The following is a 25,964-nucleotide window of genomic DNA, read 5'->3' as shown; positions in this document are numbered from 1 at the left end:
ATGTTGGGAGGTCGGGGGGGCGGGGCCCGGGGCGGGGGCGCGCGGAGGCAGCCGCTGGGGTCCCGCGCGCGAGCGTTTCCCCCTCGGCCGCTCCTCCTGAGGGCGTCGCGCCTGCCGCCCCCTCCCCACAGCGAGGGCCCGGGGGTGCCGGGGCTCCCGCCGTCCTCTCAGGTCAGCCGCCCCGGGAGGGGAGAGGGAGGCCGTGAGGCGGGGGGGGGGGAGGGAGCGCCTTCGTTGGGACTGTCTCCAGTGCAGGTCGCAGCCCCGCAGGCAAGGCCGCTCTGGTGAAGTGAGGTGACACGGCCGTCGTCTGCCTTTGGGCCGGTTACTGCTGTGAGGTGTTGCTGTGGGGCCGGGAGCTGCTGCTGCTGCTGTGTGCAGAGTGCCGTTTGCTCCCTAGGCAGCCCCAGCCATGAAGGAAGCACCTTGCATCCAAGAAAAGTAAGTGCGGCTAGGGGATAAGGTATGCCTTTTGGGGAGGACAGGGTGGTCTTACCTTCTCCAGGAGGCCTACCTGTTCCTTGTTCTTCTCTCACAAGTATTGCCTTAGAGTTGGTAAAAGATGGGTCAAATCACTATCATTTTCACAACTCGACTCTTGCTAAAAGTCCCAGAAGAAGCAAGCAAGCAAGCGTGTCAACTCTTTAACCTCAATTTACAGAGGTAACATGTTTGCTAGGGTAACACGTGAAGGGCTTTAAATTCTGTAAATTTTGACAGGTGAGTTTTGTCCCTTTGCTTCAGGGAAAACCTAACACGGGATGTTTCCCTGCGTACCTCTCTTTCCAACCAAGGATGCATGTTCCCAGAGCCTCTGGATATACAGAAGAGTAGTGGCTGCATGAGCAACTTACGTATGCCAACAGTTTGACCTTAAGTTTTTTCTTGCTGCTGTGTTTAACTTTTATTTTTCTGAGAAAAGACTACTTTTTAAGTACTATTTTAAAACGGGAAGAAAATTATCCCTTTTTTTTTTAATCCATGTGGTTCTCTGAGTGGCATTTTGTTGCTTTGCAACCCAAACTATGGACATTCCTTTCATGTATTGGTTTGGTAGAGATCACGTGTTGGAACTTGTAGGTCACCATTCATGAAAGTAAATTTCAGTAAGGTCCTTTAGGTATAAAATAGGTGAAATGATGGCAACTATATACTGAATTACATGTACTTGTCATAATAGGTGCACAGTTATTGGTCAGAAGTAGTTTGTTGTGGACAGAATGCAGACGCAGAAAACTGGCAAAGTTTTGGTGGAGATGTGTCATCCAGTAAACAGTGACCGCTAAATAGAGAAATGCTGCTGAAAAGCCACCAAGAAAAAACACTTGCTACATGACCCTACAAGGCCTCTTTGTGGTCTGCTATGAATTCCTTTCATATCTCTTTTATTTCTGGTTTTCATCACTGTTGGGTCAACTGATTTAAATCACTAAAATAGCAGAAAATTGATTACGAGAATGGCAGAAGAACTCTTCCAATTTAGTGAGTTGAATCAGCTTGTGGAAAAGTTTTGATGAGTGGCAGAGCCAGAACAAAGAGTGGGGAACAGAACTGACCAGAGAGTGAGGAGAGAGGGAAGAGCAGAAGGAAGAAGGAGTTTGAATTTGGAAAGCAGTGGGATGGGCATGCCCTTTCAGTGACAGTTAGCAGTTAGGTCAGCTCAGCTGCAGGTCAAGTTGCAGTTCTAAGAGAAAGGAAAAAACCGACAAAAACCCCCAAGAGATTCTATAATATGTTTCCTAACTGAAACAATTTCCAAGAGTCTTCAACTTCAGCAGCTTCAATCAAAAGGGATAACGTTGGTTTTAACACAATTTGACAAATAGATTGCTATTTATCTGGGTGTATGGTCTTGAGATTTTTACAAAGCTTTACTAAAATGTGGAAAATCTGTAAAATTCAATGAATTAGCTTATAACACCTCACTCACAAAGGCACTGAAAATAATGAGAGTTTTAAGCTACTTCATGTTGCTCGTTATTTTAAATGGTGCTCTATATCGTATTATTTTAAATGATGTTCCATATTGTATAATTTGCATGTGAACTATATTAAACTGAGATGTGTAAATGATATTCCCCTAGGACTTTTTTGAAACCAGAATGTGTATGACAGGGAGTAATATTTAAATATGAGAAAGTAGTAGAAAATAAAAGGCTACATGGAAGAATTATGGTAAGAGCATATTGCTTTGTGCTGAGTAGGGAACATATTGATGTTGAGAAAAGACAGTGCAATTTTCCTGCTCTTCTGCTTTTATAGAGGCTAATGTTGCTAGCTGGAAAAAAAAAAATTCTCGTGATTGTAAATCTACCAAAGATTATTTGCAGTGAAAGAGACACCACCTCTTTTCTTTCTTCCCTCCTTCTTCCCCTGACATCCATTCACTCTGGAGTCTTTTTAAGGTGGCTTTCACTGTCTCATCCTCTTGTAATGGAGGATTTTGCTGTGTGCCTTTGAAAGAGATGTGTACAATCAAAATTCTCTGAGGATTCACTTACCAGATTTTCAGACCTGACAGTTCTAATGATGGTTGTGTGGTATATTTGCTACCTTTACCAGAAGCAATGCCTCCCTCCTATTCTGCCTCCTCTCCATTTTATTTGTCTCTCGGGAGCTGCAGAGAAGGTGAAAATGGAAATGCTTGGTCATCAGACTCTCAGATTAGGTTAAAAAAAAAATCAAGATGGAAACAAAAATGTTGAGAGAATCAAGTCTTCATCAACTGTGCAGTATGCTGATACAGCTTCTCAATTAAATAATTCATAAAGTTAGCTGTGCAGCATGATAGCAAGAGGAAATTTAGGAAAAGCCTGTGATGAAGATGGAGCAACCGTAGGAAAGTGGGGAGGGGGGGAATCAATAAGACATTATTTCCTTTCCTCCACTGTAAAATAAGTTTCTGTCTGGCAAAATTATCTTGTGAATGTGTGGGAACAACCATTCCATCCAGCATTTTCCGAAAGGTAACTGTGAAGAGAAACTGATGTTAATGATGCACGGCAAACATAAAAGCCTCATTTTCTCCTACCTCACTGAACCTGTAGCTATTTATCCAGGCACATAAGTTGTGAATATAAGGTTTTCCCTGACTATCAAATTGTAAGATTTAAACCATTCTGATTTGACAGTATCTTATACCCAATCACTGTTACACTTGCAGAGGTAGGTATGACTGTACAAGATATACAAAGATAATGAAGAATCAGGTCCATCAGCTGCAATGAGAAATAACATTGTTTCAGCTTTTGATTGTTAGCAACAGTTTTAACTTGAAAAAGCATTGCCAGTGGCTTAACTACATGAATACGTAAGGGCAAACTATGACAACATCTCATTGGCAAATTAACGTCATTTCCTAATAGAGGCATGCTCTGCATCTCTCTGTGAGCTGCCCTGGGGCGATGCCAAGGTGCAGACCCTGAGAGGGAGTCAGTTGTGTAGCTGTGAGCTAGCTATGCCATGCTGACCAAGGAGGCACCAACAGGGAAAGACACCTCCTGCGCACCGCTGGTTAGCGATCGCAGGAATGGAGTCTTGGTTTCTCTCATATTCTGTACCTATTCAGTTTCTGATGTGCTTTGATTATTCTGTACCCCTCTGCTTGTTCTTAACATAGGGGTCCTTGTTGGCTGTCTCTCTTCACATAAAAACTTTTGTCTGAGTTGGCATTGTATGAAATCCAAAAAGTAATCGGCCAGCTTCTCTGTCTGCATGTATTGTCAGTGGCCAAATACTATAAAATTGGTTGCAAATTTAGAAGGCATTTTTTTCATAAGCCTATGAAAATGAATTGTTATAGTTCAATTACATTTAAAAGATCCATTTTGGGTTGTTAGAGAGATTTTGCCTCTAAGGCAAAACTGGCTTCTTAGCAATGTTGACCTTGTTGTTGAAACCAAAATCATAAAGGTCACAGTGCTCAATACATACTAGTAGTTCACTGTGGAGAAAGCATCTCTTTGAAAAGGCAGCAATGAAGAAGCAGAATACATAGAATTTCCAACAAGATGTTTTGTTGCCTTTGGCTGTAGTTTAGTAAACAGCACAAACCTAAACCTTAAAAAGAGGAAGACACGTGTGATTTGCCATTATTTGTTGATCTGAATTTGTGTGCATTTAATATTCAGAAAGCATTCATGAAGGTGGTAATGATTTTTGAAACTGCCTTTTTTGTAGTATTAACAGCTAGTCATCTGAAACTTAATCCTGAAAGTGAATTATTGATTATTTTCTTGTTTACAATGCTTAAGTTATTCTGTCAGGAAATGAAAAAATACTGTATGACTTAGCTGAATAGTTGACAATAGCACAAATTGCAAATGGATAACATCAACACAGAATTAATATTTCAATCTGTATGCTGAAATTTGTTAACATAAACTATATGCATAATACTTAGGAATAACAAGCACATCTCAGGAGACTTAATGGGATGAATCCATAAGAAATATTAGATTATGACCAGTTTTGTGTATCACATTTCTGGTTTTCGCTTGACCAAGTATAAGTCTTGTTATTCATCCAATGATGTTTTTTGCTGGTTGGTAATATAAGCTCTGCAGCCCATCCAGCAATGTAGTGCTTACTTCTAAATTTATTTTCTACATACTGCACTGTAAATTTTCAAGAATGTGCAGGGCTAACTAATTTTATGAAGCAGAGTACTATGGCCTGCTGCAAAGGAGACAAAGACTGTTTCATTTCACAGAGACAATGATTTATTTCTTTAATCTAAATTTGTTACCATTCTGCAGCAGATGCAGCAGAGCACCTTAAACATATCTTTAAGGACACCCTTAAAATTGCTTGGAATCAATGGTATTTAAAATATGTTTTACATGTCTGGCTGATGATTAAAAATATACACTTGCTGTGCATTTATAGAAGGTAACTATGCAGGATCTGATCAGCCAAGAGCTGCATGCCCTGACTTTCCATCAGGAGACCAGGTATATTCCCTCTCAAGGCACATTCAGCTCTTTCAGGGCCACACAATATAACTATGATTGTTCCTTTGGCCTGAGCAGCATCATTTCTTCAGAGATATGTCTTAGTTACTTTTTTTTTGATGCAATACTGGTTGTTCAGAAAAAATGTACACAAATGAATAATTTCTCCAATTACTGTAGAGACAGTCAGCAGCAGGCATTTCCTTGTGCATTATTTACAATTCTGCTCCTTTAGTCAGTTCTTTACCTCAGGGAGCTGAGTGACTGCTTCTTGAGTAGCTGGTTTGCTTTATTCTTGCTTTTTGGTTGTCAAATGGCATGGCTACTTGGACAGGTTACCATAAAAAAAGGAAGGATGTGTGTTTGTAGTGTGGTAGCTATTTCATGGATGTTGTCTGAAGGTATCTGTGAAGAAATTTGTAGTTGCTCTGTCTTCAGTAGGAATAAGGTAAGATATCTTCCATTTACTGCAAAATAAGAGTGTTCTTAGAGACAATTACTGCAGAGTAGCTAAAAAAGTGTAAACCTGTACTCAGGCCACCTTGCAATAATTTATGTAAATGTGCTCTTCTAAGCAGGGGTTGCCAAACTGTCACCTAGCTGCTCTGTTGTGTGGTCTGAGAATCTCTTATCTACAGCACTTGGTTTCTAATTGGTCGTTTCCCTCTGGCCCAGTCCTTGGGTGATATTTCCAAAACTATTTATAAAAACCCTAAAAGGGGCTACTGTTTAAAAATTTGGAGTCCTCCTTTGAAGACACTGAGTATTTTTAGCTGCCACCTAAGTAAGCATTCTAGGGTGCTTAGCTTGGAAAGAAATAGTCTAGTTATGTGAGTATTGTATTAAATATATTGGGTTTAGGTTTTTATCATCTGAGTGGCTTAATGATCTTGAGACCTACTCCCATTTTATCCTGCCTCTGCAGAGGAGAGGTTACTTGTTTTGTTAGAAGTTTTGTTACAGGTTTTGTTACTTGCCAAAAGACATCTCTATTTTTAGTCTGCTATATGCTAAAAAGCAAAAACTTTGGAATTTGTTTTATTTATTTACACAAACCACTGTCATTCCTTCCATTTTTCCCTTTAAAAGTCTAGTCACTGAAGATCTACAGAGTTCAGAAATAAATATATATATATATATACTTCCTTAAACTACTGGGTTAGAAATTGCTATTTTAACTAAGTGATATGTTGTTTCATATGTTGGAGGAAGATATTCTTTTCCATATTTTTATATCTGTGAATTGTGAATAATATCTCTGATAAGGATGATGTCCTTTTCAGTAAAACTGCCTGTTAAAATCATCCTCATCCGCAGAACTGCATACATGGATGACTTTGGTTGGTATGATCAAGTTATGAATGTAAGAATAACCTGTACTCTACTCTCTGTGAATTGATAGTAAAATGTAGCCTAAATAGAAAATAAACAAAAATTGGCAATATGAAGAATTGCCTTAGAATAGCCTCACAGTGTCTTAGGATAGTTGTTTTTTTTAAAAAAAGTTATTGATATGATGAGAAGGGAGATACTGGCAGTAAGAGTTCTCACTTGAAAGCAAACCTTAAAGAAATAATATGTCCAGTAAACAGAATTATAAAGGTTCTTTAGAGTGGAAGGAGGTCTGGTTGTTTTGGGGGATTTTGGCTTTTATTTAAGTCCTGAAGAAATCTGTCCTTACGTTGTATTAAGAGATGTTATGCACAAAAACAATTAGCAGAACTGCATCCAGAGTGCCAAGAAGATGTATTGTCCAGACACATTTTTAACATATAAGACAACATCTAAAAAGTAAGGGACAGGGGGCAGAATCAAGTCATGAGTGGAGAAAATCAGATCTCAGCACCAGGCATTTGTAGCTGTCCTTGAGATAAATGGGGTAATGGGACATGGCCCTTTGCCTGACTGGCTAAAAATAAACACTGTACACACTTCATATGCTTCTCTCTGTTTAATGTGTGGGAGGACAGAAAAATCTACGCAGGAACAGATGCTCTGCTCTTGTCCCTTTCACAGCACCCTCCCAGGTTCTTGTGCCTGCCCTTCGCTCAGTGAAGCTACGCTCAAGTGAAAGGCCTCTGTTTAATTCTTAATCCCTATATGGTGGGAGCAGGTCTATGGATGTAGCTGAGGATTAACTGGTCTTTTAAAATAATGTTAATTTTATCCGCATTTAAAAATATGTGATTCAGGCTTTTATATAAAAATAAAATAATAATTAAAAAACCCCAGAATATTTTATAGATTTATTTATTCACAATAAAAGAATAAATCTTGCACCTCATGGCTAATAATAACAATTTCTCATTACTTTGGTAAGAATCTTGCTAGTGTAAAGAAAAAGGACTAAATCTTACTTCAGGGAAGTACTGTGCTATGAAACTGATTCACCGCAAGAATACCTGAGTAAGTAGAAGTATCAGAGAAAAAGGAAAGATTCTTGTTTTATTCAACATGGCATATTTTACAAGAAATTCAGATTTTTTTGTCAAAAAAGTGTTTATTGATAGTTGTCCAGCATTCCGTTTCTCAGTGGGGGTTGCTGGGTTTGGTTGAATTTTTTTCTCCAAATTCTTTGCAAACTGCCAATTTGGCATCTGTCTTTGAGGTGATGATTTATGGAGGAAACTTGCTCACCCTTGACTGTAGCAATAGAGTAAAAGTATTTTAGCTAGGTATTCTGAAGACTTTGAAATGAGTATCGATGTTTATTAATGCAATGTTCTGTGTTTTGGAAGAAGATTAACAGTGGCACTTCAGTTGAAGAATTTGTCTGGTTCATATCATATTACATTCAGATTGCATCTGAAATCTCTGATTGCTTTGTTTTGCCTTTGGACAGACGTTCAAAATGCTAGTCAGGAACATTAAGGGTTTGTTGCATAGGTATAGGGATTCAGTGGTGATGAGGTACATCGCGGGGCTGATTCTTCTCTTGACTTGAACTAAATCAAGTGAAACCTCGCTTAAGCCAGAGCTATTGCAGCAATACAAAATGAGTGTGGAAAGGATAGTCAAGCACAGAGACTTTCTGCAGGCTGTTTCCTCTTATTCATTCATTGCTTCAACATGTGAGGAACACAGAAACCAGGTGCAGTGCCAATAGGACATCTACCATGATGGCAGAAGGGGAATGAGGAAGTACCACTGCCCTGCTTCCTCTACTAAGCAAATACAGCTCGTTCTCTAATTACATAGTCTGATTTCAGATATGTTTTATAGATTTCCAAAATATATGTTAAAGCCTGCAAGTTGTAACCATTATCAATTACTTTAAAATAAACATTTTGTGGTTTCATGTTGTGGTAAATACATATAGTCTGCATATTCGACTTTAGTAATATTTTGCCTTGCTTTCATAAGAAAAAAATATGTATATACAGCTGTTATTGTTATGTTGTTATATTCAATAACTAAATTTAAATTTGTGCAGAAGGCCACACATTTTAAAAATTGAGATTTTTTAAAAATGTTTTTCAATATGTCCTTTCTCCTAATCCACTGTGTCTTTCACAGCCCTTTTCCTCTCACCATTTCTAATTCATCTATAAAACATGAATGCCCCTCATCCTCTCATCCACCAAGTCACTCTGGGCCATTAGGGTCCTGGAGCTTCTCATGTTTTCTTTGCTTTGTGATAAAGCTCTTCCTACATCCCTGTGTTTTGGAGCCCTTTTCTGCCTTCAAATCCTTTTTTAAGATTTATGTTGATCTTTGTGCCAGTCTTTGTTTCATGCTTGTGCCAGGATAGAGTCCACTGTCCAAGATATTGCTCTCATTCCCACTCGTAGACCCCTGCCCTTCCTCAATTCAAAAGAAGTGCTAACTAATATGACAGTGAAGCATTCAGTCAGGTAAGTGGTAGACTTACTGAAACTGCATTCTCTGTGCAGTGTCTGCAAGTAAGACTGACTCGCAGTAACAAATCTGCAGTGTGGAACAGAGCCAGAGAAACCATGAAGAATGAAAGATGTCCAGGCTAGCTAAGCAAATTGGCTTGTATAGGGGAAAGATTGGAATATGTGAGAAATTGAGATAGACTGTTTTTAAAAAAGCAAAAAAAGGTGCAGAACCATTGTCAAGTGTTCTGTCAATTTCTTACTGTTTTAACTGCATTTTTTCCCTTCTCTTAGGAACCTGGTGATGATACCAGTTATCTGCCACTACTATATTAAGGAGATGTTTCTTCCAAAATGATAAGAATTGATGTCATGCTCATAATAGAGTTGTCACTAAACTTTAGATTCATTGTAGTGACTCGTAAGGCTAAGCATTCCAGCAAAGCTGTCGGTGCAAACTCTGAAAATCTTTTCAGTTTGCATGTCAAAGATTATCATAGGCTTTGATATGTATGGAAGAAATTAGAGTCTGTTCCACGGAAATTCTGTGTTCCAGAAAGGCAAATCAGTACAGAGTCAGTGAGGAGGAAGAGTATGGTGATCTATGGGATTAGAAGTGTACAGTGTGAGATTAAGAAGCCTAATTACACTACACAGTGAAGTATGGTATAGAAATAATTGATCTAACCACCACTAAACTATTTCTGGAAGTGAATCAGTACAACCACATTAGTTTGGCATTGAATACATGGTCAGGAAGACTGGCTGTCTTGGTGACATGGCACATTGGCTTGAAAGGAATGTGCTAACATTTCTGTACAGCTCTTAGAATCAGGGGCATGCGGGTAAAGAGTGTCTGCACTGTGCTGCACTGACTGGCATGGTGTCCCACTTGGCTTGAACCTCTTCGCGTTGCATACCATGTTGTAAGATAGATGTGCTGTAAAAGAGCTTGACTTGATTAGCGAGGCAAAATGAGTATTAACAGAAGATACAATTTCTTTCTTTGAATATACCACCAGAGAGGTAAAGCTCTGTTTAAGTAGAAGAGCATAAGTCATTGACTGACTAGGAATACATTGAGTCTAAAAATCAAAAAGAATTTTCTGCCAGGGCAGAGGCACTTTGGGGCTGCCAGCTGATCAAGTAGTTATAAAAGGGGATTTGGTCAGTTTCTGAAAGGGATTAAGTGTTACAACTGCAAGTGTAAGAGTTGCCTTCTAGTCCTATGCTATGTCTCACAATTCTGTTCAAGTGGCAGAGTCAACAAAAAAATTCCACTATTGAATAAGCTGGGAAGAGCAGGGTCCTAATTATAACTGTGTGGCGTAATATCTGCTCTTATCTTTGTACATATATTTCAACTATTGTATATATATATTTCAGTTAACAGAGTTGAGGGGTGAAAGGAATGGGTTCTCTGGTAGTCAGAGTATATAACCTTAAAAATGTTTAGGTAATTAGGCTTCTTCAGTTCTATGGTTAACGAAACAATTTTGTTTAATCTTGATTCTTTTTAAATAACAGTGATAGAACCAGGCAGGTCCTGGTCAAATTTCTTGTAAAAATATGCAATATTTTACATCGTGATTTCAGTCATTCTAGTCATGAGGACTTGAGAACTGCTGAATTCAGCCAGATGAGAAGTCCACCTAACCTAGTATCCTGTCGTAGTAAGAAGATACTTATGGAAAAACTATACGGAGGCAGTCATGCTTACTGTGATTTTTCCATCATGCTCTTTCTACCCTTCAGTGGCTAGGAGACTCTTTTGTTTAATAGTTACTGCTGACCTACTGAATAGAACTGCTGAATTCATGAAGTCATGATTTTTTTGATCCATATATAGTTTGGGCCTTGCAATATCTAATGAAAATGAGTTTAGTTTATTATTACCAAAAAATGTGCATGCCTTCCAATATTTATATTATGAATACTAGTGAATAACTTTTCCCAGCTCACCTTTTTCATAAAATTAATGACTTAAACACTTCTACGATATCCTTCTTCAGATACTTTTCCAATTCTACCATAACCTTTTTGATAATGGAATGACTGCATATAGTATTCATAATATGTCTGTGGCATGAAAGCATACAGGGCAGACTTTTTGTGTTTGTTCTCTGTTAGTTTTTAAATAATTCCTAAGTTTCTGTTTGCTTCTTTAAGCACCAGATGTTTTGAGCTTTCCTGGTGATACTGACTAACACCCCATGTATATATGTATTTTCCCTTCCTCTCTTGATGTGCATTACACTTACTGACATCGAATAGCCTCTGGCATTTTGTCACCCATTCAGTATTGAGCCATCCTCTGAAGCTTTTCATAGCCAGCTTTAGATTTCCTCAGCCTAATAGTTTTGTGTCATCTGATTTTTTTAATTTGTCTTATTATGAGTGTACATTTCCACATCATTTATGAATATATTGAAGGGCCCAGATCTCTCAGTTGAGCCTATGTCAGTGAATCCTGATAGTTTCTCAGTGTGAATATTTCTTTATGAAGAAAAGAATACAAGCAGTACAAAATCTGACGTATAAAAATCACTCATCCTTTTTTTTCTTCTTCCTAAACCGAATTTTTACCACTTTAGTTCCATTATTTATTTATTGCATAAGTAGATGCATTTTTAATTCATTTTCACCATGTAGTTCTGCTTTTCAAAGAATTTGTAGGATAATGGGAAAACAAGACAACAGAAATTCGCTGCTATTTGATGATTTAATTATCACATGTTGAGTTTGATGGCTCTAATTAACATTTTTATTTCATCAGAGTATGGGATTCTGGCACATACTGACAATTGAGAGTGATTGTCAGGAAAAAGTATATAAAAGAAACTGTTCTTTTTATTTTTTGAATGTTAGCATGTAAAGGTTGTCTTTGTCTGTCTACAATCTTCTATTGGTTTAATCCAGTATGCTTACTTATTAAGCTATGAATACCTGCAAATCCTTTAAAGGATTAACTGTATCTGCCTGCTAAGCTTTCCAAGGCAGTTAAAAATAACTGCAGGCTGATTCTACTGACACACTAAAAATTGGACCTACTCTACATTTTATGTTGTATTTGCTGCTGCTCTGACAGATGTAATACAGTCTGGAGGTACTTAAGCCTTCTATGAAGATTCAGGTTGACCAAGTGCTCTTGAAACCCCCATTATAACTAGCAGCTGTTTTCCCTTACAGCCCATAGAGAATTGGCATTTACTTTGTCTCATGAAAAATGCCAGTGACCAAGGACATATAAGGTGCAAGAAGAAATTCAGCTTAATACCAATGCATGAAATAAAGGTATCCTTCTCTGTAGAAAAGGCCATGACTTACACAAAGTGGTCTGACCAGCTCCTGCAGTGCAGTCCTTTATGTATGGTATGGCTTTTGCGAGCTGCAGTGATTCACTTCAGAAAATGTGGATATTTTCCACATTTACAGAATTATTGTTATATTCTAATACAGTATGAGTGTGTATGCTGGATGCTGCTAGATATTAGGAAGGGAGACAAACAGATGAGATTCACTATAGTGGAAGCCTTACAGGAACGCACAGTTTCTTTTGGTGCTCCAGAGAATGCATGAGAAATTAAAATGTGTACTGACTACCTCTATGCTCTGTTATTCCTGCTGGCTATCAGGAAAGAAGAGTTGGCCCCCACCTTCCTTGTCAAAGAAGTTAAGTTGTGGAATATATAAAATGGAAACTTTGAGACAAGCCTTTTCACTTTTCATTGTGTTTTGCCAGATATTTTCTTTCTGAAGACTTGTACCGGTACAACAGAAATTCCAGGTTGCAAAAGGGTGTCATACATGCCTGTATTTTCTTGTTGGCAATGGACAGAATACCTGATGTGGATCATCCTTTGCTACAGTGATTCCTACCTTCCCTAACAGATTCTTTAGGTTTCTGCAAAAAAGCAGAACTTAGAGTGTACATAACAGCCGAAATTGGTTCTAGCAGTTTTAAGAGCTGAAGGAACATAACATGGCATAAAGCTACTTTGCTCCCAAGTGATAGGCCTCAGGCTAAATAATACTTAGATGGGTGCATGAATCCTGCATTTGTTCTGAGTTGATGAAGGAGGAATATTGAAAACCAAATGCAGTGAGATGTAGATACTCACAGGGGTCAACGCTGTCAGCATTCCTTATAAGGAACTCCTGGCTGTAAAGCAATATGTACTTGGGTCATGGCTTGCCAGCCACCTGGTCAGAGTGTAAAGCATTGACACAAGTGCAGAAGGAAAATTGGATTCATCAGCATGGATTCAACCTTCAGTCCCAAAATAATGTTTTACAAAGAAAGGCTGCTAAAGTTCTTTAGAGTTTAGCTACTCCAAGAGCTAAGTAGTTGTTACTTAATTACTTAATTATTATACTGTTGGCAATGGAAGGGCTGTAGATTTTTCTGGTTTTCTAAATAAATAAGCAAACTCTGCACAATCCAAGCTGAAGGTTCTAGCTTGGATGCAATAAGCACTATAACTCCATTAACATAAATATGTGCTACTTGATGTCTGAAATACTTTTGGAGATTGATTAAAGTTTGTGCTGTGGCAATTTCATACTGAGCGAAATCAGGAGATCACATTATCCTTTTTACTAGTTCTAGCTAAGGGAAGCCAACAAAAACTTGGAACAGTGATAAAGTTTTAAACCATTTTTATAGTCAATGTCTGCCCATGCCTACCTGAGGAAGTGCCATGGTTAAGCAGACACATTGCTAGTGATATTTCAGCAATGTCTCTTGGAACTGGTTGCAGAATTTCTACAATGCACTGTATGGCACTGTGCAGGCAATCGATGACATGACTTAGCAGGTAGATTATATGATTCTACTTACTTCAATGCTAATTTTTCTAATTAGGCATATATTGCTTAGTGTGTGTTTTTATCTGAACTTGATGAAAAACTGTCAGGTTAAATTTTACTCAGTGTGTATTTTGGAGGGAGGAAATGGACTTTTACAAAATGCACTTTCTAATATAAACTATCCAGTACTTTGGTATGAACAGAAGCAAGCATTCTTATGTTTTAAATAAGAAAACTTGTGGAACCCAAGCTTATCAGATTTTTGCCAGAAACTTGCTGGTTCCCTGCCAGCTCATCTACCCATCCACTTGGCAGGTTGCCCAGCCTTCCAAAAGCTGCAGCTGCCTCTGCGTCAAGGATGGCAGCACTTCCAGGGCCACAGGCTCCAGAGCGGGTGGCCAGATGGACTTCCTCTGAGGTACCACCCAAAGGGACTCCATCATCGTGGGGAGATATGCTGCGCAGACAGCCTCCCAGCAGGCTGGGAGGTAGGCTAAGAAACTTTCAGGTCTGGAGATGTTTTATCTTGTGCCAGCTTTTAGTAGTTTTCTAAGAAATTGTTTCGTAAGTGGACATCCTATTCCTGTCACTAAGGAAGACCTTGTATCTGAAAAGATGGATGTGTGCATTTAACACATTACTTTGTAGTGGTCCTGCTTCCACGGTTCAGGTAGAAATGACGCAAAATGCAACAGCATGTCTAGAGGAATGTTGCTTTTTAAGCTGAAATTTGGCTTCTGACAGAGGTTAGGTTTTGTTGGGGTTTTCGGTTTTCTTTTTATCTTAACAGACATTCTTGTTTCTCCTACAAATATCCAATCTTATTTTAGATTCAACCAGACCTCAGAAATATCTTGTGGACTAACATGCAATTTTTTACTCAGATATTCATGGTAGTTAATATATCCTTGGTATTAATAATGTATTGTGGAAGGACTGTAATAATAAGTAAAAGCTGATAAGCTTTGTGTTGATGCGTAAATTGTTGTTGACCTTAACAGTTTTTTTCCTATCTTTTTAGTGTTGAGAACAGTAAAATTTAATAGCACAGAGCAATGCTAGTGAAGTTTTGGAGATTGTAGCTCTTCATGTTTGTATAAAAGTAAGTGCTAACCATTACTCAAACAGGTTAATAAAATAAAAGCACACAAAGCAATTCTGCTTTCTTCTTCTGATTATTCTTTAATAGTTCACTGCATTTTAAATAGCTTGTTAGAAAACTTACCTTTCTTAACAGACCTCTGCTCCAAAAATAAATCAATTCCACAGTAGTAGGCATGGTTGGAGAAGAACAACTTTTTCTGCTCCAGCCATTGCTTGTAGATTGCTACTATGTGCCATATAAGTAAATAAATCTCTATTTTACTGAAGTTAAATGATATTAAAAGAGACATGTTAATGTAATGAAGCAACTGTCATACACCAAATATTTTATAGACTGTTGCCTGGAGATGATAATTTTTTTTACTAATTACCCTCAAGGAAATTTAATGAAGAATTTTTAATTAACAAAATACACTAGAGCATAAGATAATTAATGCTTCTTATTTTTAATTTGTCAAACAGAAACAATGGTACTATAAAGATGACATTCTGATAGATTTTCTCCAGCTTTGTAACTTTTTCAGCAAGTTTACTTAGTAACTTTACTACATACCTTGACCCACTAAAGTTGGTAAGTTCATTCCTGAAGTTCCTAGTCAGGTAGAATAATGGTTTCAGAATCTAGGTGGATAATGTTTTTGCTTATACAGTGTTATCTAGCAGTGCAAGAACTGAAGAACCAAACATTGCCTTCTTTGACTGGACCAATGGCTCATCAAAATCAGTGTGAAGGATGGATGCACTATAATTAAAAAAATAAAATAAATACTCCTTTCCTGTTTCTCAGCTAATACAATATATATTGTATCCCCAAGGGTGGAGAAAGTTGGCCTTGTTGTGCATTTAGCAGATGCTTCCAATTAGCTGTCCAAAATGAAACCAAGCTCAATTGATTAGCCTCTGTGCTACTCCAGCTCTATGTGTACTGAAAGCATTGGAGCTGTGCTAATAATGAAATTAGAATGAAATAGAGATAAATCATACACACTGTTTCTTGTTGAAATTGATGACAAGTAGTTTCTCTTTGATTTTATTATTCTTTTGCACCAGTCAATATAAAAATTTTGCTAGCATGTTTTTCACATTTACAGATTAAAAGTAGTTGCCTAACTCCATTACTGCTTACAAACTTGATAACACGCTTGTATAAAACAACAGACTATGATGGTCATATCTTCAGCTGCATACTGACATAGCTCCAACTGCATAGCTGTTGACTTCATGAGGATTTAGATATAAACTTAAAGTTAGGCCAATACTTAACTGCTTTGTCAATCTGTCTCTCTCTCCCTCTCTTGTTGCTCTTAATATCATATAAAATCTATGAAATTTAGCTCATTGTCCTGGTTTCAGCTGGGATAGAGTTAACTGTCTTCCTAGTAGCTGGTACGGTGCTATGTTTTGAGTTCAGTATGTGAAGAATGTTGATAACACTGATGTTTGCAGTTGTTGCTCAGTAGTGTTTAGACTATAGTCAAGGATTTTTCAGCTTCTCATGCCCAGCCAGGGCACCTGACCCAAACTGGCCAACAGTGTATTCCATACCATGTGACGTCCCATCTAGTTTAGGAACTGGGAAGGGGGGGAGGGAGGGACTCGCCGCTCGGGGACTGGCTGGGTGTCGGTCGGCGGGTGGTGAGCAATTGCCCTGCGCATCATTTGTACATTTCAATCCTTTTATTACTACTGTTGTCATTTTATTAGTGTTATCATTATCATTATTAGTTTCTTCTTTTCTGTTTTATTAAACCGTTCTTGTCTCAGCCATGGGTTTTGCTTCTTTTCCTGATTTTCTCCCCCATCCCACTGGATGGGGGGGAGTGAGTGCGCGGCTGCGTGGTGCTTAGTTGCTGGCTGGGGTTAAACCACAACACTCATGCTGACATACGAATGAATGTTCAGCTATTTCTATATGTTCTTTGTACCCAAACCCATGGTTGATTTACTCTTGTTCCAAGCCCAAAGAAAAGACTATCCACTGTGACTTCCATAGTGGTATGCTCTGGGTGTAAGTGTGTGTGTGCACTCTGGGCGTAAGCATGTGTGTGTGTATCTATTATCAAAGGCAATGTATGGGCCTCTTGTCTAACCAAAACTTCTGTAATTAGATAGACTGCATTTCAGAATAAATCCTTTCTAGTGAATCTGCTCCCAAACTCGTGATTTTTACAGTAGATGTAAATTAAGTCCTCTTCTTTTGTGGCTTTTGATTTGAATCACTTAATGTTTGTCACAGTTTTTGATACTTGTTTTTCATTGTATTTAAAAATGTTTACAGCATAATATTACAGTAGTAATAGTAGCAAATATTTAGAAAGTGAATTGCACAAGAGCTGTTTTATAGCCTGAGACTGTCATCTCGTATACAAAACATAAACATTATTACACAAAGGAAAGTATAATAAAACTATGGCTGTAATTACTGCTTTAATAAACAGTATAGATTTTTCTAATATTTAATAAACTAAGAAATTCTACCACAAGTGTAACCTCATATTTCTGTGATTTATGTGCTTTCTTCCCCAAAACAGCATTCATCTGCAGTAAGATTTAGTTGGGCATTTATGCCTGACCAAACTAATAAGTGTGATATTAGACTGTCTAGAGAGCTATGGATATATTTAAATAAAAAGATTTGTAAGTGCCTTAATTATCTTGATAAATTAGGAACTAAGTGACAATATTGGCATATATTAGAATTAAAAAAATATATTTTAAGCACACATCTACTTAAAATTTAGTTCCTGTAAATTTTGATAGCATGTCCATGTACGTCTTCATATTTTTAGTATTTGCTAGATGTACTGTAATTTCCCCTGGCATATGTGTCCTGTAAGGCAAGGGACAACAGAATCAAGAAAGAAACATCTGACCATGTCACAAATCCAATTAACTCTGACAAGGCTAGTAAAGTCAAGTGAATAACAAAGCAATGCTGTCTGGAGGCAGCTTTGTATTTTAGATCGTACTGGAGATGGTAGGACACCAGCTGGACAAAGCAAAAATACTCCAGGCAGCTGAATTTTCTGCATCTACTAAGACCATCTTATACCCTGACAAGGTCAGAGCATTACAGCATTTTCAAGTGTCAGATCTCATCTCTTCACTGTTTCTAAGTGGCAGGGAGGAGGAGGAAAGCATTCCCCTCATAGAATGTAAAATAGGTGCTAATGTCATTACAAGGTAATGCAGTGAAGCAGAAACCGCAGTTAACATCACACAGCCTCTCCTCAACCACCACCTCCATGTTTGGTTTTGACAATAACCTTCAACACATTTCAGTATGACAATCCTTGGGCAGAAATCCTGGTGATTGTCTAATCCCAGGACCTATGTATGTTAAAAGTAACTTTCCTTTTTCTAGCTCTTGACACATGTAGTTATCCTATGTCCCATTTAATGAAACCAAATGCCTAAATGATTGCTTCACTGGTCTGCTGCATTCATTCATGCTTGGGACTCAAAAATGTGGGTGAATTTCTCATCTCAAGTATAGCAGTGTCAATCTAGTGATGCTCCTTTGGCAAAATTATTTTGGATTTATCTTGAGAGGAGAATCCATTCCCTGACCTTCTGACTAGAAATATAAGTTCTTCACTGCATGTTTCTGCATAGAAGGGAAATACATACTCCATTTACTTTATCTGTGTAACTCAAACAATACTGTATTACACTTGGAAGTTCTACAGCTTTATCTCTCTTCTCACTCAAACCTATTTCACAATCATGCAGTACCCTCAAGTAAAATGCTCACTTTCCATTTACACTTGAGTAATGGAAGAAATTTTAGACCCATCAGGTATTACACAATATTCACTATTATTACTGTTAATTGTTGATGTTTTTTGCAGCTCATAATAACCTACTTTTCTAGTTGCCAGAATAGTCAAACACATAGTTTATCAGCTCTAATACGGGCCTTGAAACTGGAACAAACAGCTATCTTCAACTTTGGGATGGAGGTAGGAATATTTTTGGGGGAAACAACATGAGAATCGGGGTTAGCTCATATCTCGCAGCTAGTTTGCAGCTGACTAGTGTTGGAAATTTCCCAGCACTTTTCTAATTTTTCTATTTCATTGAAACCAAAATTATATTAAGTTCAGCAAAATTTTCCAAAGGGAGATTTCTCATGTTTGGAATGGGATTTCTGGTCTAGAAATCAGAAACAAATACACACAATGACTCAGTGGTTCAGTTATTAAATTATTAGATTCAGAGTAGAGAGCTGAAACTGTTTCCCCTTTCCCTGCAACTTGAAGAGATTGCATGCAGTTTTGTTCTTGCATAGAGGCCAAAAAAAGTAAAAACTTCAGAAAGTCTGTAGTGCCTGTTTTCTAGTTAATCTTAGTGTTGGTCCCATCTTCCCTGACACTGAGAATTTAACAGGGGGTGAGATGGGTAAGTTTATTTTAACTGTCAGGATGGTCTCTGAGGTCAGGGAAAGGAGCAAGGAAAGAATGAATAATGTGCAAGATTGCTTCTACAGAAAACTAAAAATTAAACATATCATCATGCTTCTACCTTTTTCTAACTGCATTGAAACTTGATCTTGTTACAATTTTGGACACAAATAGAATTTAGCAAATGGATATATGCTGTAGATGCAGCACAGGCATATGCTGACATATGATTACCATATGTCAGTCCACAGTGATTCTCTAGCTCCTGAGACATGTTTTGTTCTTTAAATATCTTTCCATCTTTTTAACATTTTGCAACATGTGACTATTTTCATTATGCTTTTTTTCTCTTTCCTTTGAAGCCACATGCATTTACAACTGATTTAGATTAGGCAGAAAGGACTGATAGAAAGAAGCTAAAATAGCTTTCAGAGATTACTATTGCAGTCAAATACATTTGGAACTTGAAGTGTCAACGTGAACTATTGAAACAAAATAAAATCTACATTGATCTTTATAAGTAAAGAGAACATTTTATGGATTGGGATTTTTGTCCTGGATTCATCTAGGATCATATACAATATTTTATTGCTGGTATGTAATACAGCAAGTTAAAATTTAATGCCTCAAAAAAAGAGAATACCTTTGTAATTAATCATGTATCATTAAATACTGAGGTTTCAACTTGAACTGGAGACCACTTGAGTCAGAACCTTACAGTCTCACACAGAGAACAATGGTAGCTGCCAACAGGGTATTTCCTGTTGGTTTTCACAACAAACAAACAAAAAAATTGGATATCTTCATACAATCTTCAGATGTGCAGTATGAAAGCATTTAGATGCAAGTTTTACAGAGGCCTACTATTTTAGGCAAATAATAGATAAACAAACCTCCTATCTCTTAAAAAACCAACTCCGTCAGAATAGTCTTAGCATCTTTCAGCAAATTGTGTGACATATAAAATACACTCAATCTTATGTTCTTAAGTTCCTAGAAGTTTTGGAGGAAAAAATACTTTAAACTTACTTAAATGCCTGTAATAACTTTAAAAAAAAGGAAGCATAATGAGAACATACACAAAGATTCTACTGCACTGTGTGAAGGTAGAAAAACTACTGAACACATTCTTTGGCTTTTGCAACATCTCGTATAGGCTTTATCAGTGAAATACTTCACTTGTATCTTTAGTGAAAAAAGAATTGCTTTATCCTTCTCAAGAGAGAAACCATCTTTCTGAATGTCAGGAGAAGCGCTGAGAATAATAACTACCATAAACAAGTAATTAGTAAGAATTTACTTTTCTGGTCTATAGATTATTACTGCCTGGAGACATAATTTCTCAATAAACTCCAGCTTCCTAACTGTTGCAATACCAAAGACATCAAGCGTTAGACTTCCCTACAAAGTGTATGTATCAGCTTAGGCCGGCACAAGAAGAATTCTTAAGACTGGGCTGAAATAACCAACGTTTACTCAAAGCCTTTGATTCAACACAGGTACATTCGCTTTCTATTTCTGCATCTCAGAAAGGGTCAAAGCGCTCTGCAATGTAGAAGGGCATAAAGTAGTGCTTGACATGTTGGACATAAACACATATGTCATGCAGACATCCTACTGTTATGAATAAATCAATTCCTGCTTGTGCTAAAAGGCACTGATGTAATCACAGAATGTTTTAGAGACCTGATCTTTTTGCTCTTAACTGTGTAACACTGGAAATTTTGCCCCTCCGCAAATTAAGGACTGGGCCTTAGTATCCTTCTGTTGAAATAAAGGCTTTTCTGTCAATTTGAGTGTTTAAGTGGAAACCAAAGTTCCATAAGCTTTAGGCTAGCCTTCTCTACAGGAAAGTAAACAACACAAAATATATGGTGATATATGTATAGTTTTCCTTCCACAACCACCTTGATTTCCAGAGTAATTGTAATTGGGTGTGCAAATTTCTTCTGGATAACACTATAAGGGAAAAATTACAAAGATGATATAAAACCATTTTTTGTTTCTTATCCTAGGAAAGCCTTGCATGGCACAATTGGGGTGATCCCTGGACTTAAACCCATTAACAGAAAAATGTAACAGTGCTATTATGAGAGCCAAATGGAGGGAAAATACATAACAATACTGTATATCAAGCAAATCAGAGCAGGTCTAGAAGGAGAGAAGGGGGAGGTAAGTGAGGCCATGAAGGAGTTATTTATCAGGTACTATAATGTAAGGAAAATATGAGCACCTCTTTTCAAAAGGGGAATCATAGAAATTTATTGAGAATATTGTGGCATCATTCCTCAAAATCCCTTATGCTCCTTTGTTCTCTATGTTTCTCAGTGGTACCCCCCTGCTCTCAGAAGTTTTGCACTCGCTTGCTCTCTTTCCACATCCCAATGCTGATGAGCTCCTGTCTGCCTAAGCTTGTCTCCCAGGCTCAGCGTCTCTATTTGACTGTGAGCAAAGCTGTCACAGTGGTAAGCACTGTCAGAAAGATATTCTGCCTATTTTTGTCTGTGAAAGCAAGGTGTAAGAAGGCCTTCCTTAAGGTATTTTCCTGGCACTGCTACTGTGGTTGCAGGGTGAAGGCTAGTGTTACTCCCCTGCAGCACCAAGTAATGCATGTGAAGAGCAGGATTTGAAACAAGTAAAATAGTGTCACTCAGAAACTGCAGGAGTGAGAAAAATTAGAGGGCTTCCTTCCGCCTGTGAAGTTTTTATGTAGGCAGTGGAGGCTGGTGTGAAACATCTGCATGAGACAGGTGAAGGGGAACTTGCTGCTTCCTAGAAGTCCCCTGGTTGAGGAAGTTTTGTGAGATAGCTTTACTTCAGGGAGTTTCAAAATGCGTAATGGAGATGTGTGGTGCTGGGCCAGTTCCCACCCGATGCAAAACATCTGTGTGAGAATATACTGGAGATGTGAGGAACCTCAGCACCAGCTGTTTACAGCTGTCAATCTACTCCTGCTGCTCCAAGTGAATTGCTAAAGTAAACACAGCCTATGCTGGTTTATTCACTGCTCACAGACAGAACAAAAACTGTCATAGATTGTGATGTACCATAATTTTCCAGGAAAATATGTTCCACAGCACTCTGAAAGCAAAAATACTGTATTTAAATGAGATTCACAGCAGTACATTTTATTCACTTTGAGAGACAGACCCAGAAAAAGAGGATTACCAAGCTGAGACTAATAGCTGCATTCAACATACTCAAATTCATGCTAGTTTACATTTTAAATAAGAACTCCATCTGTAGGGGGAAAATAGTACCTCAACACGCCTCACTTTATTGTATAGTGCCACCTAGGGCTTAAAAGCTTTTAAACTTTAGAGTGGCAAAGGATAGGAAGCCCTATTAATAGCAGAGAAAGTATTTCTTACATTAAATCATTTGTATTTTGGAATTTACTAGGCTAACAAAGTGCTGCCGAGATTTCCATACTGTTGTATCTGGCAGAAGAATTGTAACCTTCACAGTTGCCTTTGGAGCTGGCCATACACTTTCCCTCTTCCATATTCTGGCAGTGATTGGGGGTGTCGCAAATCCTGATTTTCTCCTTTACTAGCCAGGTCTTGCTTGTATGATCAGTGGAGAGGTTACCTACACCTACTGCTGCAAAGTTGGGTAGGAGATTGCTGTCTTGCTGGTTTTGAGTCTGCAAGAACTTAAAACAGAGCCTTGAAAAATTTGCTGTGTGAGGCCAAAATCAGAGAGGAAACCCTGGCCTACTTCTGCTTGATCTAGTCTACTGGAGGAAGGTACTGTACCAGGGAGGAAAGAGATGCTGGGACTACTCTCTCTCTGTGAGCAGATACACTTTATTCCTCCTGAAACTTCCCTGCCCCCCGCACATGACAAATTGCTGTTGGCTCCTTTTGGCTTCTTTTGATTTAGCCTAGAAATGGGCAAAACAAACCTAGAAAAATCTGCCCATCTGTGTACCGTGTTTGTTTTTTCAAACTGAGTTTTGGGCTAGAAGCCTGAGTTGTGGTCATTTCTTTCGTGAAAAACCAAAACTCCAGGAGAGGTAATATTTTAGAAGTGGTTTTTTCCACACACTATTTTTATTCTCTCAAATGGTATTTGATTTTATTCCGTATCTTCCACAGCAGATGGCACACCTGCTTCACTAAGACCAGAGACACTTTCTGTGATCTGCTCACTTGGCAAGATCTATTATACCTCAGGCAGAATGCAAATTATACATACATGCAGTCAAGAACCTCTCTCCCCTGTCCTGACAGGAAGGTAGTGATGCTATCACAATATTTTCAATTGCATGACTGTATGCTTGAACTGTGATAAAGGGCAGGTGTCTCTTCCCTTCCTTCAGTACCCTCCACACACATAAGCAACTAAGATTTGATTATTAATAAGAAGGGTGGAGAGGGAAACACGATTTTATTTGTGTTAAGTTCCTTTTTAAAATCATGTATACTGAAAAAAAAAAAAGGTCAGCTGACAAAAATTGCTTTGTCTGTTCCTTAGAAACGGAAAAAAAAAATATTTTGGAAGCGCAAGCCACAAACATGGCAAAATGATGCTGAAAGATATACCAAAGATTGCTCTAAGTATCCCTCAGGTAAACAAGCCCTGCAGTAAAACCATAGCATGATGGTGTTGCGGGGGGGGATTTAAAGGAGGGAGGGAAGGTCAGATCACTTAAAGAATCACCTCCAATTGTATTAGTAATAGAAAAATGATTTAATAGACACTTGTATAAAAGCACGACTTCACAGAATTCGATGGCAAGGTTCACTCTGTTACTTAGTACATGGATGAAATGCACACAGGAAAATTAAGTTAGAATCAAACTAAACTTATGTATAAGGGACTGAAAATGTAATAGGGTAAAAGGGAATGTTACAAAGAATTAATTTCTTGTGATTTGTGCAGAGGCATCCCACTCAGAAGGAGATGCTGGTCACAGCCTGCTGCGGTCCAGGATAGCTCAAAGGGCCTCACTTAGTACCGCTGTTTATAGGTTTGGGAGATGATTGACTTTCATCATCAACAAATTGCTAGAATCCCAGCTGCACTGGAAAATTCCAAGACTGTCTGAGAATAACTTAAAACATAGGTACGGGATGCTCCAAGAGTGTCAGGGGAGAATTGTAATGTCTCAAGGTTGTTATAAGAGAGAACTGGCTATCTCTACTCCCGCCCCCTTGCCTCTGCCGGACAGCAGGAGTCCTTGAGACGCACAGCATAACTCCCTGTCTTATCTGTGTAAGAGTTCCTGGCACAGTCAAGGGTTGCTTAACTGCCCAACTTATTACACTTATGCTAAGGCCTAGTGAGCCTTCCTGAGTTCATAAATCAGCCTGGAGAGGGGGAAAGAAATGCACCACCACAGATGGATAAAGCAAACTCTCACGACTGTCCTCTAGATGTCATGATGTAGAAGAGATGAGAAGCTGGATACCAGGGCGGCCATACTTGAAGCTGAATGAGCTTTGACAAGATTGTTAAAGAAAAGGTACAGTAGGGAATAGTAAATTCATTGTGGTGCCCATCTCGATGCAGCATGCTCTGGAACAAGCAGACTACTGCTTAGATACTGGCGATAAGCACCGTACCAAGCCTGTGAGAGAGGGAGACGTACATTCACATCAGGTCCACATTAGATATTCTTGCTCCGTCACTCAGGGTGGATTTTTGGTGACTTTCTTGTTTTGATAAAAGTCTGAGAGATATGCAGTTACACTAGTTGTACAGTGCTTTTGTTTTTATAGGTTCTATTGCTTACCAAAACAGCAAAACCAGTTATGGTTTTTACACATATATATGTATGTGTATATAAATACACATATAAATAAAATGCCAGCATAAACAAATAATTACATTGGTAAATATATACACATTAGGGGGACTTGCTGTTACAACTTTATTGGCAGATATTCTATAATACAGATAGAACCTAATGATCTGGGCCAGCAGCTCTTTCTTACAAAAGAAGATACAACAACTTCAGAGACTTGGAATAAGACACTTATGAATAAGGATTGCAGGATTCTCTCATACATGTATGTCTAAAAGAAAGTCTGAAGATCAGAGTTTAGTGAAGAGGAATTGGAGAAGCGGTGATTAATAGAGTCATTAAACATAATCTGGAATATTCAGAATTTCAATTACAAAATAAAAAGAATCATCCTGCTCTTGAAATTCCTTAAATAATGTTTTCAGAATCTTTCATTTTACAGGGCCTGGCTCATTAAAAGCTGTGATGGTTTAAAGGTGTTCAGAGCTGGTGTGTCTAAACTGCGTTTCTTTCTTTCCAACTGTATCCCTCTGTTAAATAAAGTATCACCTTTCCTTACTGTCCTGGTTTCAGCTGGGATAGAGTTAACTGTCTTCCTAGTAGCTGGTACAGTGCTATTTTTGAGTTCAGTATGTGAAGAATGTTGATAACACTGATGTTTGCAGTTGTTGCTCAGTAGTGTTTAGACTATAGTCAAGGATTTTTCAGCTTCTCATGCCCAGCCAGGGCACCTGACCCAAACTGGCCAACAGTGTATTCCATACCATGTGACGTCCCATCTAGTTTAGGAACTGGGAAGGGGGGGCAGGGAATCGCCGCTCGGGGACTGGCTGGGTGTCGGTCGGCGGGTGGTGAGCAATTGCCCTGCGCATCATTTGTACATTCCAATCCTTTTATTACTACTGTTGTCATTTTATTAGTGTTATCATTATCATTATTAGTTTCTTCTTTTCTGTTCTATTAAACCGTTCTTATCTCAACCCACGAGTTTTACTTCTTTTCCGATTTTCTCCCCCATCCCAGTGGATGGGGGGGAGTGAGTGAGTGGTTACGTGGTGCTTAGTTGCTGGCTGGGGTTAAACCACGACACTTACAAACGTTACCT

General features: G+C 38.3%; 1 long non-coding RNA gene across 1 annotated transcript; it reads left to right on the top strand.

Moving 5' to 3' along the window:
• Window positions 1–18: 18 nt before the first annotated feature.
• Window positions 19–25,417, top strand: LOC138681997 (uncharacterized). Its single transcript, XR_011322225.1, has 3 exons — window positions 19–14,702; window positions 21,436–21,572; window positions 25,302–25,417. It is a non-coding gene; the product is annotated as an uncharacterized lncRNA (long non-coding RNA).
• Window positions 25,418–25,964: the final 547 nt, after the last annotated feature.

Source organism: Haliaeetus albicilla, chromosome 2 (assembly GCF_947461875.1).
Source record: "Haliaeetus albicilla chromosome 2, bHalAlb1.1, whole genome shotgun sequence".
Taxonomy (NCBI): domain Eukaryota; kingdom Metazoa; phylum Chordata; class Aves; order Accipitriformes; family Accipitridae; genus Haliaeetus; species Haliaeetus albicilla.
This window is presented reverse-complemented; position numbering and strand designations above follow the sequence as displayed.